We start from the raw sequence: 9010 nt of genomic DNA, 5'->3' as shown, positions 1-9010 counted from the left end.
TACAATTGCTTTATACAGTAGGATTATGACATCTCTATCTCTACAAGCCAATGTATGTTAAATCATCAGTAGGACACCATGGCCTTCTTTGCTGTCTGTCTACACTACTTGGAGAACTTCATGTCCAACCATACTGTAACTTCCAAATGTAAGATCTTGCATTTTGCTTCATTAAAGCTTAGGTGCTACTTTTTTGGCCATCCTCGAAGTCTAAGTTATCTTAGTTGTCTAAGTAGAGTAGAAGAGGTACTGCTTTGCAGTACCTCTTCTACTGTACTGAATCTTGACATAATCTGCAAATTTTCTTGAGAAACCCCACTTTGTATGTTGGCCCAATCTGAAGAGAACCATTAATCACAACTCTTTACCTCTTACCCTGCAGCCACCCTGTGGTCCATCTAAGAATTTTTCCTGTAATTCCAACACATAACAGCTTATAGAGTAAAACATCACTTGGGATAGAAGAAAATGCTTTGCTGAAATCCAAATAAACTGCCAAAATTATTTCATACATACAGCTCATGAGTGACTATCAAAACAGCTTACCAAGTTGCTTAAACATGATTTTCACTTTACAAAACCATTGCTGTTTACTTCAGAATTAATTCCATTTCAATCCAAATGGTGTGTGCTTCACACTTGATCATTGGTTCCATGATTTTCCCTACCACAGAAGTCAGAATGGCTGGTCGGTAGCTTAATTCACTCTTAGAACTGCTTTCTGTATTTGATGATACATTGGCACTTCTCCGATCTAAGGGAATTTCTCCCGATTCCAGAGATGCCTCAGAATTAACCTTAATATTCAGTGCACTCACTTGTTACCTTCCTCAAAATTACTGAGTACATCAACTCCAAGAGCCTTATTTGCCTTTCTGTTCGACTTATCTTTTTCAATTTGTTGACGGATTACATTCTGAGTGGTGCTGTAAGTCAAAGCAATGAGTTGGGGAAATGCGATTATATTAGGAGTGCCAGTATTTCAAAATGAAAAGGTATCAAAAAGTTCAGTGGTTTAACCAAAAATAAGTAGAAGGAATATCTGTCTCTGGTTCAACGTGCACTCATAAAGCCAGGTTATTCCTGAAAGTCAGTATAGTTTAAAATACTTTCTGATGTATGTAAGAATACAATAAAATCTAAATGTTGAATTATCCATGCATCCTCTCTCCTCAATTAGCCCAGATAAATAAGAATACACTGTATTAAAACCTAATTTTTCTAAAAGATATGCATCACAGGTATATACCATGTTTAATATATCACCTGTGTTATTTCGTGCATTTATCTTTTAAAAAATATTTTAATGGATACTCAAATAAATAATATTTTAATATTAGTAAAATAATAAGAGGAGTTTACCTCAATATAATACGTAGAACACTTCCATATGATTACCTCCAGAAATTAAAACGAAAAAATCGACAACTTACCTTACAAATTATTTATATTTTACATTAGAGTAAAATATAAATAATTAAAATAATCAATTTAACACAATTCAAATCAATTTAAAACAATTAAAAATAAAATTAATGGATGAATGAATGGGATGCATATGGGATGAAAATGAATGGGATGCATATAAAGAAGAGGCATTTTTTAAAGGCTTTCATGCTGCAAAAGCTCTGATTAGTGACTCCACAAAGAATTCCCTCTTTCACTTTTTCCACACTGATCTTCGGAAATTTTTTACCTAAATAATGAAATCCTGTCGCATTCACCTTACCCATCACTTTCAGAAAATCTTCATTAGACCAAGTTTAATGTGGAGAGGTAGAAGGAAGATCTTCAATGGATTGACTAATATAGTGTACTACACAGTACCCTTTCTTGGCTCATGTGAGATTCTTTGAGGCAAATCATGTCAGATGTAATGGCTGTCCCATTAACATAGGAAACTATAACTACACTGGCCTCAGAGATTTTTTTAATTCTATACAGTGGGACCAACTGTAGGTGTTACCAACAGCAAATTCTAAATGGGAAGCATTCAAGGAATTAATCTTGGAAACTACTGGGCTTTTCATACCAACTAAAAAATACTGTTCAAGTTTAGGCCCAAATGGATGCCAGATGAATTAACGAGACTTGTGGCGGAGAAGAAAAATGAATGGATGCATATAAATTATCTGGCGACACAGAAGCCTATGGTAGTTATTAGTATTAGCCATATGGTGCAAGGAAGCCTGAGGCTTATGCTGCACCAGCCAAAAAAATTTCTGAATTGTCCTGAGAGAGAGAGAGAGAGAGAGAGAGAGAGAGAGAGAGAAAACAAGAGTCAGAAGTAGAAAGGGATCACCAAGAAAGAGAAGAATGATGATATCCAGTTCAGGACCCTGGGTGTGCCAAGCCCATACAAGATATGAGCCCTCGGGGTTGTAAGACAGTCTGTAATCAAGTCACAAAGGAGGTTAGGCAAGCAAAGGCAGATTATGAGAAATCTTTGGCAAAGGATGCAAAGAAAAACAGCAAAGACTTCTTTACTTATATAAACTCTAGAAGGAAGGGATGAATCAGATTGGTCCACTTGATATTGATGGTTTGACTGTTAGCATTAGTAAAGGCACATGATGCAAGAAAGCAAGCTTTTATATAGCATCAGCCAAAAAAAAAAAAAAAACCTCATTTCATCCATCCACTCATTCCAGATGTTTGTCTAGTTCTGCCTTGAATCTATTTAAGCTATTGATGATACTGCTCAGATAGCTGACAAACTGAATGAGTATTTTGCATCTACATTCACACATGAGGAATTCTGTAGGGAAGTGGAGAACAGAAGCTTATTAAACACTAACAGGGAGCTAAATGATTTTGTAATAACTGAGAACAAAGGGGAGGAGAAATACCTGGTCTCAGAATCCTGAGACCCAGCAAGAATCAATGAAATGGAAGTACAAGGGTTCTCCCAGCCCAAAAAAATTTGTACAAAACCAGCTAGCAAAATTATGGCCACAATTTTTTGGGATGCTGAGGGAGTTTTTTACATTCACTACTTGGAACACAAGCAGACAGTCACTGGGGAGTCATATGCATCCTTACTACTAATTAGTCATAAAGTCATTGTCAAATTAATCATAATTGTAAAGGAAAAACGCTGTGGCAAACTTTCCAGAGTTGTGCTGCTTCTTCAGGACAACACACCAGTGCATAGGTCACATGCTGCTGCTTTGGGAGACTGACTTTACAGAACTTACCCATTCATCTTGTAGTCTGGATCTGACCCCACTGACTATTTACTGTTTTGACACCTCAAGAAAAACTTATGCGGACATCGCTTTGCTGATGATAATGAACTGAAGTCTGCTGTTTCTGCATTCTTTGATGGACAGCACAAAGAATTTTATTTATCTGCTATTTCCTCACTGCGAACAAAATGGAAAAAGTGTATTAAGTTCAGGGGAGTTACACTGAAAAATTAAAAAAAAAAAATTTTTTGTCTCTATATCATTTCCTTTATAGGTCGGAAAATAATTTATTGAATTCCCCTTGTATCTGTGAATTGCGTGTGTTCTGTGGTCTGTTTGCTGGATGAAAATATGGAGTTTCCAGGAGAAAACATGGTACCCTCGCCTGAGACCGACTAATTCAGTCATGTTGTGAAAAAGATCCTTAAAAATTTCTAGTGTCATTGATGGGATTCGAACTCAAATTTTTCCACCTGGTGTGGGGAGGACATAATTATACCCTATTCATAATTACCAAAACAGTGCCCTCGCAGCTAGTACAGGTTGGTAGAATCGCTGTCATTCCCACATCGAGTGGAAAAGACCCGAGTTCAAGTCCCATCAATGACGTGAGAAATTTTTATGGGTATTTTTTCACAATGTGGCTGAGTTAGTCAATTTTAGGCGAGGGACAGCATGGTTTTTTTTCATCCAGCAAACATAATTTGTCCTTGTGGGTGGTGCTGTGCTATCCACGAGGGCAAAGAGGCCTAGAGATTATTTTCGGTTTCTTCCCTGTCCAGTCCAATCCGACTGCAGCCTCTCATATTTTGCCATGACAATGTTGTTTGAGTATTGCAGCACTGATCAGAATTTGATAAAAAGAAATAAATCTACAAAAATATACTATAATAAATAAAAACTATAAACAATAATTAAATAAAAAAATAAATAAATATACACTTCCCTACCATTAATATCCAGGCACCTGCCTTTAGACAAAAAAAGAGCTTTTATTGTGTCATTTAATATTTTGTGCTGAAACCTTGTGCTTTTACGACGGCCTTCATTCTTCGCGGCATACTCTCAACCAGCTGTTTATACAGTAAATGTCAGGTGATATGTTCCTCCACTCGGCCTTTAACGCAGCCTCCAGTTCGGCCTTCTTCTTTGGGCGATCTCGACGTGCACCTACCCGACGATCCAATACATCCCAAAGATGCTCGGATCAGATCAGACTCTGGGCTGGCCAATCCAACTTTTCCACACCCATGTCCTCAAACCACTCTGTTATGACCTGATCAGTATGGCATAGCGCGTTGTCTTGCTGATACAGGTATGGGCCTTCCCCGAAGTATTGCCATAATGTTGGAAGTGCATAATTGTTCAAGCTGTCCTGGTATTGCACAGCATTCGTTGTTTTTATTATTATTATTATTATTATTATTAGCCATATGACGCAAGGAAGCCTGAGGCTTATGCTGCACCAGCCAAAAAAAAAAAAAAATCCCAAATTACCCTGAGAGAGAGAAAGGAAGGAATCACCAAGAAAGAGAAGAATGATGATATCCAGCTCAGGACCCTGGGTTTGCCAAGCCCATACTCACCAGATGTGAGCCCCTTTTGTCGATAACGACTAATGGGCTCAAGCCAAACCATGAAAGGAGCCCTATACCATGACACTGCCTCCACCAAACTTCATTGTTGGGAGGATACAATCAGGAATGAACTGTTCCCCATGGCATAGGACTGTTTTCCACTGCTCTACAGTCCAGGATTCGCGCTCCTTACACCATGTTAATCAGCGTCTAGCATTTCTTGAGGTAATTCTGTTGTACGTGTATATAAGCCTACGATTAGAGCTTCATTTTTTTGGCTTTTGTACGATAAAATCCTTAATGACATCACATATGCGGCCTTTCATTTAGCTACTTTGCTCAATTAATCGATAAATTAATCAAATCACTGTTATAATTAAAATTACCAATGAAGAGGTTGAAAGAAGTAACAGTTATAATATAAATTATATATCAGAATGTAATTTTCAGACTCATTTCCATTGCAAAGAGAAGTTAAATTGCATAGGAAAATTTAGAACAGAAACGATAAAATTATTGATCCATAATTTCGCAAAACTGTTAAGAGCTGAGAATCGTGTACAAACAAATGTTAATATATACTTAACATTTGCCGGTGTACATGCTATTGGCATAGATACAGTGAACTTACACTCTGCTCACGGTACCTGCTAAGCAAGGTGACGTTTCTGGCACAGGAAAGTCAGCGGATTGGAAAGCTGAGCAGCAAATCTCCCTCTTGGGTAACATTATCTAACTCTGAGGATATTTCCTTAACCCATTATGTATGCAGTATTTCTGGTTGCTCACTCTCTTTCTCCCTGGACTCTTCATCTATGGTGCAAGTTATCTGCGTTATCATTGATCTCACGATGTTTGTTGGGAGAAAATTTAAACTTTTTTTTTTTTTTTGCCTTTTTGTTGTACCAGAGTAGCACATAACTATTTCTCTATTGCTAACAAGTTTGCCATTTTGACTTTCGTTTCATCATATAAAACTATAAAACTTATTCAGAACATAAAAGTGATTATGGGGAGGAAGAGACCTGAGTTCGAATCCCGTCAATGACACGAGGACATTTTATGGGTCTTTTTCATAATGTCGCTGAGTTATTCTCAGACGAGGGTAGCATGGTTTTTTCTCCCAGAAAATTTGGTTTTTCATCCAGCAAACAGCAAAACGACCACCAAACACACAATTTACAGACGTTATATACGGCGCAATATGACGTAAGTTGTTGATGCGCCTAAACACCACAAAAACCAACCAACTAGACTCCCCATATCAAGTGGAAAAGATCTAAGATCGAATCCCATCAATGACGCTAGGAATTTTTATGGGTCTTTTAACAAAGTGGTCATTGGAAAGATCCATAAAAATACCCGTTCAGTTAGTCAGTCTCAGACATGGGTAGAGCGGTTTTTCTCACAGAAACTCAGGTATGTCGACCACCAAAAGACGAATCGACAACGGAACATACGCAACTTACAGACAATTCCAAAGAGAAAATTCTATTTTATAATTTAGAACTATTTCAATAATAGTGTACTGCATTTCGGTCCAAAATAACTATAAAAAGTGTTTAATTTAATTGTAATAAAATTTCAATTTTTTTAATCTCTGCATTAACTCATGCTTTTTTTAAGGGAATTCATCATTAATGTCTTCGCGGTAGTGCAGTTGGTAGAATCATCTTCTTCCCTCCAGCGGATAGAAAAGACCTGCGTTCGAATCTTGTTGATGATATGAGGAATTTTTATTTTTTATTGGTCTTTTTCACAACGTGGAAAAGGGTCAATAAACAACAGAAACAGAAAGTCGACCTCAGAACACAAGCAATTTCAGACAGTATCATGCAACAATATGGCCTTAATCGCTAAGGTTCCTACAACTACAACCATCATTAATTAGATCGAATTTTCAAATGTAGTTTATCACAGAGGAAAGTTTCCTTTGTGATAAACGAAATTTCGTGAAGAAAATTTTTTTATGGGTTTTATTCACACTCTGGCCAAGTTAGCCCGTCTCAGCCTAGGATTGGATGTTTTTTTGGTTTTTTTTTTTTTTTTTTTTTTTTGTTAAAATTGTTGTTTTTTTATTCCAAAACCCAGGAACCTGACCAGTTCATGGGCCTAATGTTCTGCGCATATATTATGAATGCTACATATAGGATTTTTCATAAAAAAAAAAATAATAAAAAATACTTGAATTGGAGTACTGTATTTTGTTATTTAATATCATAATTTTTAATAAATGTTATAATTTAATGAATGTTTTCCATGGAAAGATATATGATACATTTTAATTTTCGTGTTTTAGTACTAGTAGTAATTACTACTAGTAATTATTATTAGTACTAAAAGTTTATGGAAGTTTATGCCAACAGTCACCTACACGATGGCTGAAAGCAAACTTCCGTGCGTCCTGCAATCATCCTAACTCAATTTGAATTTATGCTCCCATCATCTGTGTATTCTGAGATTCCATCAACAGCTTACTCAATCCATCTGAAACATTAAACACTCCAATTATGTCTCCTCGTAGGTGCATAGTTTCCAAGCTAGAGTTTTTAGAACTCTGGTCTTTTGCAGCAAGAGAATCCATTTGTGTCATTGGCAAATCTGGCCTTTCTTCTGTGTACCAGTTTCAACAGATCCACATCCTTCTGAATTCTTAAAATGAAGCTTCCAGACTGTACCTCTAGATGCAATCTAGCCTAATGTCCTAGCTGCCTTCTGCACTGCTCAGAGAATTTCATATCATACTGTGTAATTACCTCTGGACTTTTTTTTGTTCTCTATCACCTTGAGTGTGGTGTCACCCACTGGTATATGGGCAGCAATAATCCCAGATTATTACTACCCATATATGCAATACTTTGCATTTACCAACGTTCAACCTCATTACTGCTACTTCTCAGACCATCTGCCTAATATTTCTAGATCTTGTTCCAATAGTATGCCTTGATTCCTATCAACCAGCCTGTAAACCTTTATATTACTCATTACTATACTCCTAGCTTTGATGTATAAGCTAGTATACTTGAACCTGTTTTTGCTTTTAGTAACCCAAACACAATCCACATATTTGCTTGTCCCACGAAAATCCCTCATTTGTAAGCAAGCCTTGTAGTTCCCAACATTTTCCTTTTTTAGGCTGTCACATATCCCAATAGAAGCAGCGCAAGGTTTATTTTCACCTTTGCCTAGGACTAGCAGTTTCTTGATCCATCTATTACTGTATCGATAGCATTAGTAAATATTCTTGCACCTCTTCTATTTAAGTGTGTTTCTATTCCTGTTAAAAAAAAAAAAAAAAAAAAGGCTCTCCTGTTAACAAGCAGGGATAATGCTGAGGAAAATTGTTTAAAAGTACAAGAGAGAGAGAGCGAGAGAGAGAGAGAGAGAGAGAGAGAGAGAGAGAGAGAGAGAGCGAAAATGCAAGATTATTTCATCGTAATGATTCTGTTATTCGACCAGAGTGAAATTCCAATAAGATTGCTGTTTGATAAATACCACCAGAAAGCATTCGAGTATAGTGAAGTTTGGGACATGCCATTAAAGACAGTGCTGAATCACAGTATTGTATAATCCGTTAAAGCAATTCGTTTTGAAGTCGACCGCATTCTTGTCATTCCAATAGAATGACAAGAATAAAACTTTTTTCTTAGAATAAAAAATGTTTCATGGTGCAGATGGAAATGGGAAAACGCACATTCGCCAGATGATCTTTAATGTGAAGAACAGGTACAAAAGTATGCGCACAATGTCACTGCTATTTTAATAGAAGAATTTAGGGCTCAAATAGTCCACTAGAAGATTGACTACCACCGAGACGACCCAGATTTAATCTTTATGTTTGAAGGGGAAATAAATATATAAAATATATCATTCCTAAGAAAATACTTCCAGGAAAAGCAATGACTAGATGTAGTATTTTTATGGTGAGTTACAGACTAAGAAATTGAGGATAATCTTTAATTTTTACCTCAAGTCTTGAAGGTATTTTTTTATACATTAATAAACAATATCTTAACTGCCATTTTTATATATTCAAATAACTATAACCGTTCGAATATTAAATATTGCAAGCGTAATAAATGATAACTATAAATCTAAGATATACTTATAAATTGATAAACGTTAGGTCTTATAAATTGATAAACGTATTTTATTTTTATATCTTGCTATTCCCATGGTTGTATTTTTACTTTCTTCTTATTTCCTATTATCGGTTATATTTTTATTTATTTCTCGGAAGGAGTA

The sequence above is a fragment of the Mastigoproctus giganteus genome, chromosome 12 (genome assembly GCF_048544385.1).
Source record: "Mastigoproctus giganteus isolate SK-2022 chromosome 12, ASM4854438v1, whole genome shotgun sequence".
NCBI lineage: Eukaryota > Metazoa > Arthropoda > Arachnida > Uropygi > Thelyphonidae > Mastigoproctus > Mastigoproctus giganteus.
Note: the sequence above shows the minus strand (reverse complement) of the source record.